The sequence below is a fragment of the Mus musculus genome, chromosome 4, assembly GCF_000001635.26.
Source record: "Mus musculus strain C57BL/6J chromosome 4, GRCm38.p6 C57BL/6J".
Classification (NCBI taxonomy): domain Eukaryota; kingdom Metazoa; phylum Chordata; class Mammalia; order Rodentia; family Muridae; genus Mus; species Mus musculus.
Window position 1 is genome coordinate 53,875,157 of NC_000070.6, and position 11,654 is coordinate 53,886,810.

The window sequence follows — 11,654 nt, forward strand, 5'->3', positions numbered from 1 at the left end:
TCCTTCTTCTGATTGTTCAATGCACGAGGGTTATTAAGAAGCTGAAAGATGATTATTACGCTCCATTGTGGATGCCAGCTATGTGCTGGCAGATTTTTGCAAACAGATTCAGGAAACTATCGTAGGTTAATGATATAATGGGATGAGGGAGATTTTCGTCTTTGAATAGATGAGGCTATTTTATAGAGAGAAAGCTGAGATGATAAAAGGAGCAGTGCACTGCAGAACATGAGCATAGTCTGTGTGTGGAGCATCCATTTACAGGCAATCTGACCTTCACTTTTTATTTTCTCTTTCTTTCTTTCTTCCTTCCTTCCTTTCTTTCTTTCTTTCTTTCTTTCTTTCTTTCTTTCTTTCTTTCTTTCTTTCTTTCTTTCTTTCTTTCTTCCTTCCTTCCTTCCTTCCTTCCTTCCTTCCTTTCTTCCTTTCTTTCTTCCTTCCTTCCTTCTTTTCTTCCTTTCTTCCTTCCTTCCTTCCTTTCTTTCTTTCTTTCTTTCTTTCTTTCTTTCTTTCTTTCTTTCTTTTTTGACACGTTCTCTTTATGTAGTCCAGGCTATCCTGGAACTCACAGAGATCCACCTGTCCCTCGTGCTGCGATCAAAGGTGTGTGCTATTACATCTGACTAAGATATATATATTTTTTGGTTGTTGTTGTTTGTTTGATTGGTTTGTTTTTGCTTTTTTTCTCTGTGTAGCCTTGACTGTTCTGTAATTCTCTCTCTGTAGATCAGGTTGGCCTTGATATCAGAGATCTGCCTGCTTTTGCCTTCCAAGTGCTGGGATTAAAGGCATGTGCCAGCATGCCTGCACCTTCAGTTACGTTAGCTGCTTAGTGACCAGGTCTCCTCATATGAGAAATGGAGATGACAAAAGTATAGTATCCACTCCCATAGGATTAGTGATACAACTAGGAAGGACAAAGTACCTGCCCCTATATTTATAGGATTAGGGTTTAAAAATATTTTTAAAGATACATTTCTTTGTGTATGTATAACACCACAGATGGAATCAGTTCTCCCCTTCCCACACATGGGACCTGGGAATTGAACTTTAGGTTTGTTGTCGAGCACTTACTGAGCCTAAGTTGCGTTTGTTTGTTTGTTTTTAACTTGTCGTTTGACTCAAACACTTGTTTTTAATGGTTAGAACAGAATGTTTGGAATCTATGGGTAAAAGTGTTCTTTTGATGATGTCTTCCAGCATTGGCCCTTTTTGTCAGTCACTATGAGAAAACTCACAGCTCATGTGGAGAAAATGGCTCAATCTATTGCCATTGGGCGGCACTGACTACACCCTACCATCAGAGAACTTGTTAGAAATCCCTTAGACTCACTGAGTCATAGATGCTGAGGATCAGGAAGCCCCATAGACGAGCCCTTCAATGGTATTTTAGGCGTGTGTTGAGGACCACTGGCCTAGAGCCACCAGAGATGACTGAAAAGCTGCGGTCTGTGGTCACTGCAGAAGACGTGTGTGGAAGTTCACGATCCAGTCCTTTATCTCCAGTTGCCTGCTGGAGGCTTCATCTGAGTCCCCCCTTCCTTCACTCTGCGTTCTTCGGACCGTCTTGGTTTTACTCCCAACATCCGGTCTTGTAGACTCTTTTCCTTCTCACTGAGAGCCTGCTTTCTTCCGTTTCCCAATGCTTAGTCTGTTGGCTTTGGGTTTCCACAGTTTGTCTGATCGCTCCACACAGCGACAGTGGATGGACTGGTAGTGGAGGGTCAGTCGTTCCACTTGGATCCCGGAAACCACGCTCTGCTATAAACACCTTTCTGCCCAAGGTGTTCCGGCTATGGTCCAACCTCCCCAGCGAGGATGCCTCCAGCCTTCCACCCTTTTCCACACTCTCACGTGTTCTTGCTCCGGAGCTGCCCAATGCTTTGATGTTCTTCCCCATCTCTGCTTCTTGGGGTTCGGTTTATACTTCAGCTGCAACATCACAAAGCCCTGGGGGGAAACTCACTTGTTCGAAAGAAAACTTAGAATATCTTAGTATTTCCCAGATATGTTCTATTTTATTTGTGTGTACATGCAAGTGTGTGTGTCTCTCTGTGTGTTTGTACATCTGTGCGTGTGTGCAACACGCATGCTCACCTGCATGTGTGCACGTGGAAGCCAGAGGATAACCTCAGCTGTTGTTCCTCAGGTGCTGCACACTTTGTTTTCTGAGACAGAGTCTCTCATTGGCCTAGGGTTCACCAAGTAGGCTAGGTTGACTCACCTGGGAGCTCCAGGGATTTGTGCATACTATTGTTTTGGTTTTGGTTGATGATAAAGATAAAGAAGAGGAAGAAGAAGAAGGAGAAGGAGAAAGAGAAGGAGAAGGAGAAAAGGAGAAGGAGGAGGAGAAGGAGAAGGAGAGGAAGAGGAAGACGAAGAAGCAGAAGAAGCAGAAGAATCGGAAGCGGAAGCGGAAGCAGAAGGAGAAGGAGAAGGAGAAGGAGGAGAAGGAGAAGGAGAAGGAGAAGGAGAAGGAGAAGGAGAAGGAGGAGGAGGAGGAGAAGAAGAAGAAGAAGAAGAAGCAGAAGAAGAAGAAGAAGCAGAAGAAGAAGAAGAAGAAGAAGAAGAAGAAGAAGAAGAAGAAGAAGAAGAAGAAGAAGAAGAAGAAGAAGAAGCAGAAGCAGCAACCAGTTATAGGGGACAGAACTTATGTCCTATGATTGGCAAATACTTTATAAGCTGAGCCATGACCTCACACCCTCCCAGTGCTTCATTTTAAAAGGCCTTTACTCTTCCACGGGAGGCCTACCTCCTGTTGAGGTGAGCACTCAACACCAACATCGATGGGCGGAGGAAAATAGCCTTCGTCATCACTGCCATTAAGGACATGGGGCAGAGATATACTCATGTGGTGTTGAGGAAGGCAGACATTGACCTCACCAAGAGTGTGGGAGAACTCACGGAGGAGGAGGTGGAGCGAGTGATCACCATCATGCAGAACCCACGACAGTACAAGATCCCAGACTGGTTCCTGAACAGACAGAAGGATGGGAAATACAGCCAGGTTCTGGCCAACAGCATAGACAGCAAGCTGCGTGAGAGCCTGGAGCGGCTGAAGAAAATTCAAGCCCATAGGGGGCTGCATCACTTTTGGGGCCTTCACGTCCGCAGTCAGCACACCAAGACCACTGGCTGCAGGGGCCGTACTGTAGGTGTATCCAAGAAGAAACGAGTCTCTGGGCCTTTGCTGTTAATAAATAGTCTATATACCTTAAAAAGAAAAAAAAAGAGGCATTTACTACTCTTATTGATGACGTTCCTACTAGTCTGAGCTTCTCAAGGGCCCCGAATGGACTGACTTGCTTATTTATCTTTGCATGTCCAGCACGGTGCTTAGCACTTGTTAAGTGGGGGCATAATAAACATTTGCTGAAGGAATAAGGCTCCGAGAGAGGGTTTTCCTTGCAAGGAACAAAGCCTCAGCTGCTGGGGCATAGACTACGGCCTGTGAGAGAGTATTTATGTTCCGGATCACAGCAGCCGCGGAAGAGGAATTGGTCTCCGAGGGAAAGCGCAGGAGGCTTCGGGCAGGTGAAATGTAATTATCCACACTGGCCCTGAGCCAAGGACTCGCAGAACCACCTCGAGGCCAGGGCTAACCGTGAATGGGTACGACCTTCATCTTACATCCCTTCTGATGTAAGGCTGGCTCCTCTGGCGGCGCTGAGCCCCCCTAACAGCTTGCTAGGGCCTGGGGTCACTCACAGGAAAGAGGCAGCACAGCCCGATGACCTGGCTGAGCTGGCGAGTTGACCTCCCATCCCCTTTGGTGGAAGCATACAGCCGGGTGCGGGTGCGGGAGCGGCAGCCTGTGATCTTTCCCTCTTTTTGCAGCTGTACTGCAGCTTTCCTTCTGGCTGGAGCTAGCAACATGCGCTTGCCTTTCAGAACAAGGACCCCAGCGTGTAAGGCTCACTTGACATCATGTTACTGGCAGCCAGCGCTCTCTCTCTCTCTCTCTCTCTCTCTCTTTTTCTCTGTGTTTAGGTTTATGTCTACAACCAATAAATCTCCCTACCTAAATTACAAAGCAATTCATGCACACATGCAGAGAATCCAAAAGCCTTTTTTTTTTTTTTTTTTTTTTTTTTTTTTTTTTTTTTTTGCAGTTGACTATAAATCCTTTTTGGAAGAAAATGTAGGTTATATAAAAATGGCTGAAATGGGACTCGCACTAAAGAAGTGTGAGGACCTCTGACTTTGCTGTGGGTTAGACTCCTGGAAGATCTACCTGGGAGGGTTTGGGGGCAACAGAGGCCAGCAAACATAGCAAGGACTCCGGAGGCCCCTGGTTTTTTTTAATATAACTAAAGCCATAGACTCTCCGAGCTTCCACGAGTGAATGACCTTGGAGGTGGCCACTGGAGACGGGTGGAAAGAATGGCGAGTGGAGAATCAGGCCCGTCCTTTCTTCAAAGCAATCTCACATCTCAGTCAGTGTCTCGAAACCATTCTCCAGACAAGGCTTTATGCCCAGAGCACGGGGCTTTCCCCTAAACAGCAATATTCCTGTATGTTCTCCTCTTCATTTTCTTCATTCTCCCTGCAAAGGTCTCCAAGCAATTACAAACTGCAGGTTATGTTTGCAATTCGGACCCTTAAAGTTTATCTTTCTTGCCGCTCTTCACTTTTCTTTTGTCTTTTACGATTGTGATGGAAAAAGAGGAAGAAGGGTTGGGAGGCCAGAGCTCATGAATGTATATGAAGCTATTACATCTGTAGGGTGAGATGCAGGCGCAGGTCCAGGCGTGGGCCGTCTTTAAAATGCTTGTCACCCCATCACCAGAAATGCTTCCCTGCTTTCCCTCCAATTGCACAAATTCATTATTTACTCTTTTACTGCAACTATTTATAAGTCTGCATGGACCCTCTGGGAGACACATTTCGGGCTCAGAGCACCTATAATGAAACCCAGTTCCCTTCACTCTGATGTACCTCACCGCTACTGCTGCCTGGAGGATAGAAGTGTGCTCACCTCTGTTTTTGGAAGGTCAGCTTGACAGAGGACAAAGGATTTTAAATTGCGCTCTGTGGAATCCTGGAATCTTGAGTAGGCTGCCAAGAGACCTAGGAAATAATAATAAAACTGGCCAGAGATAGATACTTTCATTTTTCAAGACACTATGATTTTTGTCTTGGTTGTTCAACTTTTCCTGGGCTTAACAATCTATGTCTCATGCAAGTAGATCATAGCTCTTAAAGTTTCTCTTCAGAGCTGACCACAGACAGGTGTGGAATGAATAGGTTCAGAAGAGCTGGAGGAGAGCATTGGACCATGCCCTGAAAAAGACTTGTGGCTGGAGAGAGTGACTAAAAGAAGGAGAGAGTGAATGAGTGAGTGAACTTACCTGGAGGCTTAACTTTCCTCCAAATCTCATGATGACTTTCACCAAAGAAGATTGCTTTTCTCTGTGGTGCTGGGGATCAAACCTCCAACATGCTAGGTCGGAACTCTAGCCCAAAGAAGGAATTTGTTTTATCAGCAGTGCATGTGTGTGTGCGTGTATGTATGTGTGTGTGTGTGTCTGTGTGTTTGTGTGTTTAGGCCAGAAGCTAACAGTGGGTCTCTTCTCTAGTCATTCATCTTATTTTTTTAAAATATTTATTTATTATTATATCTAAGTACACTATAGCTGTCTTCAGACATACCAGAAGAGGGCATCAGATCTCATTACGGATGGTTGTGAGCCACCACGTGGTTGCTGGGATTCAAACTCAGGACCTTCGGAAGGGCAATCGGTGCTCTTAACCACTGAGCCATCTCTCCAGCCCTTATTTTTGAGACACGGTCTCTCTCTCTCTCTCTCTCTCTCTCTCTCTCTCTCTCTCTCTCTCTCACTGAACTTGAAGCTCACTGGTTTGGTTAAGCCAAATTTGGCCAATGAGTTCCAGGGCTCTGCCTATCTCTGCATCCCCTGTACTAGGATTATAGGCACGTGCCACAGTGCTCTCAGCTTTTCACAATGGCACGAGGGATCTGAACGCAGGTCCTCATGCTTGAGTGACAAACACTTTCCTGACTGAGCCATCTTTCTAACCCATTCTCAGCAGCCATATGACTTGTGTGATTAGCATCAGAACCCTTGTGCCTAAATGGGGACATATTGCACATTTGTGACCTGATAGCTGACCCTGTCATGTTCTGTGAGTCTCTAATGTTTGACAATGGAACACTTACTCTTGGTTTTCTTTCCTTCTCTCTCTCTCTCTCTTAATCACGGCTCCTAACCACCCTGGTTCAAGGGTAGAAGTCCGAAGGTCCTGTCACCTATGGGCTGTCCGTCAGATGAATGCTTACAGTGAGCTTCAAGTTCAGAGACAGAGACAGAGAGACAAACACAGAGACAGAGACGACAGAGGGACAGACACAGAGACAGAGAGAGACCTTGTCTAATATATAAGGTGGAGAACAGGCAAAGAAGAGATCCATAGCTGACCTCTGGCCTACACACACATACACACTCACTCACTCACTCTCCTAATCACTCATTCACTCACTCATATGAAAATTCCATATTATGTATGCCAGAGTTTGACTCTGTTTTTCTCTTCAGTGACTCAGAATACTACACATCCCCTGCCATCAAAGATCAAGGTTCTCAAACTAGAGTTTTGAAGAAAGAGAAGTTTCGGATCTCTACATACCTGGCCACCTGTGAGTTAAAAATACTCAACAGTTAACAGTACTTCACCCAGGTAAACAGCTCCTTGGAGAGGGCATAAGGTCCTGGCATGCTTGCTCTCGGTACTTACATGTGTAACACATGGGCAGAAGGTTGCTTCTTGGGGCTCTGCCCTTTTCCTCCACAGGGAGCTGGGTGGGTCCCAGCCATTCTGTTGAGACTCACCGTTGGTAGTGCAGGTAGACAAGGTGGGGAAAGGACAAGGCCCTGGAAATGGGACAGACAGACAGCTAGAATCTCCTGTGTGTGGGCGAGTCTCCAATGGGGAGAGGCAGTGCTAAGTAAGAGTTACCAAACTTTAGGGAGAATAGAGAAGTAAGAAGCAAAATTTAAGATTATTACTTGTGTCTGTGATCTTTAAAATTTTTTTTGTATTTTTCAAAAAGCTGAGTAAAAGGTTTAAATTCTTTTTTTTTTTTGCCTGCTAGGCTAGTTTGTTTCGTTGAGGTACCATCTTGGAATTAAATTACTTGGGAACCAGGGATTTCATTCAACAAGCGGTAAACGTTAAATACTAGAGATGCAGTCATGAACAAAACTGACTTCAATGCCTTCCTCGGGGGTACATTAGAAGAGAGAAATTAAGTAAAATAGTAAATTACGTCATGTATGGTGAAGTCACAAGGACTGTTAAGAAACAGCTGGAAAGACTGAAAGGTTTTCTAGGTGGGGGTGGGAGGGTGGGGGGAAGGGGCTCTGTGGATTTCACATATAGTGACCAGGGATCTGTTTCCAGAGAAAATGACACAGAGGGAGGAAAGTAGGCTCTGAGGGGCTAAGCCACACAGAGAGCTGATGCAAAGCCTTCGAATCCCACTTGGAGCTGGGTGTGCTTGTGAAGTGGTCAGTATAGCCAGTGCGGCGGAGCCAGTGGAGTGAGCAGAGTACACAGGCCGAGATGTGTGTTCAAGGAGAAACAAAGATCTGACTAGATAGGACTCTAAACCACTCGGAGGCCTTTGCTATTCCTCTGCAGAGCTTTGGGCAGAGGAGAGGGAACTGTGACTTAAATGTGAGAAGAGGAGTGGGAGGGAGGGGAGGCCGAGGTAAGGAGAGCGGTCCCCATTACACACAAACTTCCGGTGAATGAGGAGGAGGGCCGATGGATACAGTGAGGAGTGTCACATCGCCTGGCAGGGTACATTTACTTAGTTTAATAATCATTTAATGAATGATTAAATAAAGATTTATTGCGTCCTTGCAGAAGCTACAATCTGAAATAAAAGGCAAATGCCTAATAAAGCCAGTTGCTCCAACATTCCAAGTAGCCCCAGGAGGGGAGGAGCCAGCCGCTTCCTCTCAGAATCCACTGAGCTTGTAGATGCTTGTAAAGTCCTGTTCCATGTGATCACCGTCAGCAGCAAGGGCAAGGGCTGAAGGATTCTCCGGCCTTTCCTCTCGCTCCTGCATTCAGGAGAACAGAACCCTTCATCTCTGACATCCACTCTCTTGAAGTCCTGTAGGCCGAGGCTGTGATTTCTGTCATGGAGGCTGGATACTTGGCTTTCTCCCGGGGGTTTTGACCTCTGTCCCCATTTTGTTCTTGTCATCTGTCTGGACCGGTCCATTCTCTGCATTCTCTCACTCTGGGGGCTGGCTCCACCCTCCCCGATGTCCCATAGGAGTCGAGTCTCTGCCTCTCTTCCCACACGAAATAGCTACACTAATGTCTTGTTTCTCACTAAACCCTAAGACCGTCTGCTCCAGTCTCTCGGGTCTCTGCGCCCTGGGCCATCTCCTTTCCTGTGTGACATCTTCCCTCATATTCTTTGTCCCTGCAGTTCCCTATAAAAGCCCAGCATCTCTCCCTCTTCTTATGTTACCTCTTTTTTCTGATTACTCAGTGTTCTCAGAAGTGTCTAGGGGACTGTTGAAGAACCAGGTGAGGGAGGGGGTAATTTTCATCTTATTAGTCTCATTTCTGCCTTCTATAAGAAGCAGGGTGCTGCACTTTACATTTGATCTGGATTGAAAGGAGTAGACCTGTTAGCTCTCCTTTTAAAAAAATGTAACATTTTCACTTTTCAGATTTTCTTTTAAAAACACATGTTTTTATTCCCCCCTTGTGTTGGCGTGTCTGTGTGTGTGTGCGCTTGTGAGCATGTACTACATACATCCATATGTCACACGAGGAGGGCTCAAGAGATGTAGAGTTGGTGTAACTGGTGGTTGTGAGCTGATGGATGTGGGTTCTGGAAACTGGATGCAAGGCCTCTGGAGGAACAGCCATTGTTCCAACCTGCCGAGCCATCTCTCATGCACCAAGATTTTCATTTTTTCAGGTGATGAGTTCTTACTACCGGCAACTTGAGCTTCCTGATCAAACACAAGCTTGTGATGGTTTGAACCAGGCTCCTGTGTTAGAACACTTAGTCTCCAGCCAGTGCTGCCATTTCAGGAGACAGTAGAGCCTTTAGGGGTGACAGAGGAGGGAAACTGGGAGCAGGTCTGTGCAGGTCATAGCCTGAGTCTGGTTCCTGTCTACTCTTCGAGGCTCCTTCTGCCCTATGAAGACACTACACCATGCTTTGGGTGGATCTGTTCCCCGACTATGGTGAGTTATGTTGTAATGCTGCTTGCTGCCTCACTCCATGGCTTGCTCAAAGACTCATGCTTAGTTAACTTTCTTACACGGCCCAGGACTACCTACCCAGGGATGGAACCACCCACAGTGGACTTGGGCCTCTTACAACAATCATCAATCAAGAAAATGCCCCACAGACATGGCCACAGGCCAATGGTATTTAAGCAATACCTCAGTTGAGGTCCTCTCTTCACACGTGAGGAGCTTAGGCTATTTCAAGTTGACAATAAAAAGAAGCCAGCATACGGCCTAAACGAGCTCACAAGAGGCACACACGAGGGACACATGAGGAAATACACACTTATGAGCTTTGTATGTTAAAAGGAATGTTAAAAAAAGCCCCCTACAAATCAACAGTGTTTGGGGTTTGCATTTTCAACCCCAGGGGCAGAAGAGCTATAATTTGGAAACTGTCCCTGCAATAGGCATATATTGCCACCAGATGGCAGGAGAAACCTGTGTTCCAATTAAGGAGGCCAAGTGTGCCAAGAGAATTAGTGAAATAAAATAAATGCTGATTGTTAAGAGCTTCAACTGGTTAGTGATTATTAAATAAACAACAGAGCCTATTTGTAAATCACAACATTGCGGAATAAAGCAAACATAAACTTCCAGCGCAGCGAGCCTCAGTCCGTGGTTTGCACTGCCATGCTCGTCGGCAGTTGGCATCTTGCACAGAAGTCCACATAGATCAAAGTGGCACTGGTTTCTCTGAAGCTGGGTAGGGACACTGGCACATCTCCCTCGTCTGGTTCTTCTGTCCTTGAGCCACCTCTGCTGAACTCTAGGTCTTTGTGGGAAAAAGTTTTAAGTCACGGGTCTAATAACTGTTTTCTTAACACCCTTTAAAAATAAGTGAAAATACTTACAACCTTTTCAAAATAATGACTTGTCAATAGATTGCATAAAATATAAATTATAAATATGTGGACACAAACATAAAATATAGCTTACATCTGTATTACATTATATGTAGAATATAGACTTTTAAAAAAAACCTTTATGGACTGTACAAACATAACATTTAAAACTCTGGAATGAAGAAAAGGTGATTAGTAAGTAAATTTGCTGAAAAGCTAATTCTTCCTATTCTAAGTTGCTGTGCACTTAAACCACTGAACTTTTCTTCCCAGTTTTGGGTAGAGGATGGAAGACTGAGGCCAAGCAGTCAGTCTCTTCCAGCCTTGAAAACAGCGATAAGTTTACTCAGTGTAAAAATACTCATGAAAATGAGGGTGTTCCCTAGAGATGTGAGGATCAAAAATGTTGAAAAATGTTGCTGGAATACAGAGGATGTGTTATGTTTAGATTAAGAGCAAGCCCAGTTGGAGAGGACCAGTGTCCCTTGCTGCCCGTGGTGGTGACGTTGAATAGAGGCAAGCTTTGAGGTGGGATCAAGTTTACCTGGGGAGTGTGAGAACTTTCATCGTTCAGAGTCCACAGTACCATGGAGATGCTGAGCAAACTGATCGGGATGTGGCGCCTTGTTTTTGTTTCTAATCTCTGCTCCTTCCTCACAGGCATCCCTCTAAGCAATGGGGTTCTTTTCTATCCAAAACTGATGGAAGAAGAATATCTCCTAAAAAATTTCAGCAAATCGGAGTGTAAGCGGGCACACTGTCAGTATGGTAACCCAGAATAGACTTCTTGCTGCAGGCAGGGGTCAGTGGGGTCAGAGGGCATCAAGGATGGTGCCTTCCACCTGCTCCCCATCCTTAAATCCTTCCCAGAGGCTGGCTGGTGAATAAGCACCCCTAATCTCACAGTCCCCCTCCACCTCACGCAAGAGGCAGATCAGCCTATCTCTTCATGAATCTCCTTACAGTAGACCTTTCTTCTGAAGTGTAAGCTTCAGTGACCACCAGGGTCATGAAGAGAATGGCCGAGAAAGGTCTGACCTAGTGAATGCTGTGGTAATTTAGGGAGAAGAGGATAACTTGAAAGGAATACCAGAGATGTGAATTCCAAGAGAACGTTCTTATGAAGTGCTAAGAGAATACTAGAATCAAGAGGCACCCAGGGAGGGCCAGGAAGAAGTTGACTGCTTCTGGAATGAAGGCGGGTCCTCTGCACAGCCGTAGCTGCCCCTGCAGGAGTGATGTGAATGGATATTGCTGACCGCTGTGCCTGGAAGCGCTGGCTTGAGAGTGGGTGTCAGGCAGTCTGGGTTTAAGTGCAGCCTGTGCTACGGCAGGGGCACTGACTCGATGCCTTGGGCTTTACGTTCGCTTCCTTCTGGCTCCAAGCCACCGTGGGACTGGGGATGCGTTTGAGGAGGGCATAGCAGGAAATCTTTGCCTGTTTGATTCTTTTGCCTGTGTGAGTCCTTCAAGGCATTCCTTCAATTCTCTGGGTTAAACGCTCCAATTTTAGTCAGAGGCATT

The 11,654-nt window shown here is 45.7% G+C and overlaps 1 pseudogene; it reads left to right on the forward strand.

Moving 5' to 3' along the window:
- The first annotated feature begins 1,430 nt into the window (after positions 1-1,430).
- Positions 1,431-10,912, forward strand: Gm12468 (annotated as a pseudogene).
- The last annotated feature ends 742 nt before the right edge of the window (positions 10,913-11,654 follow it).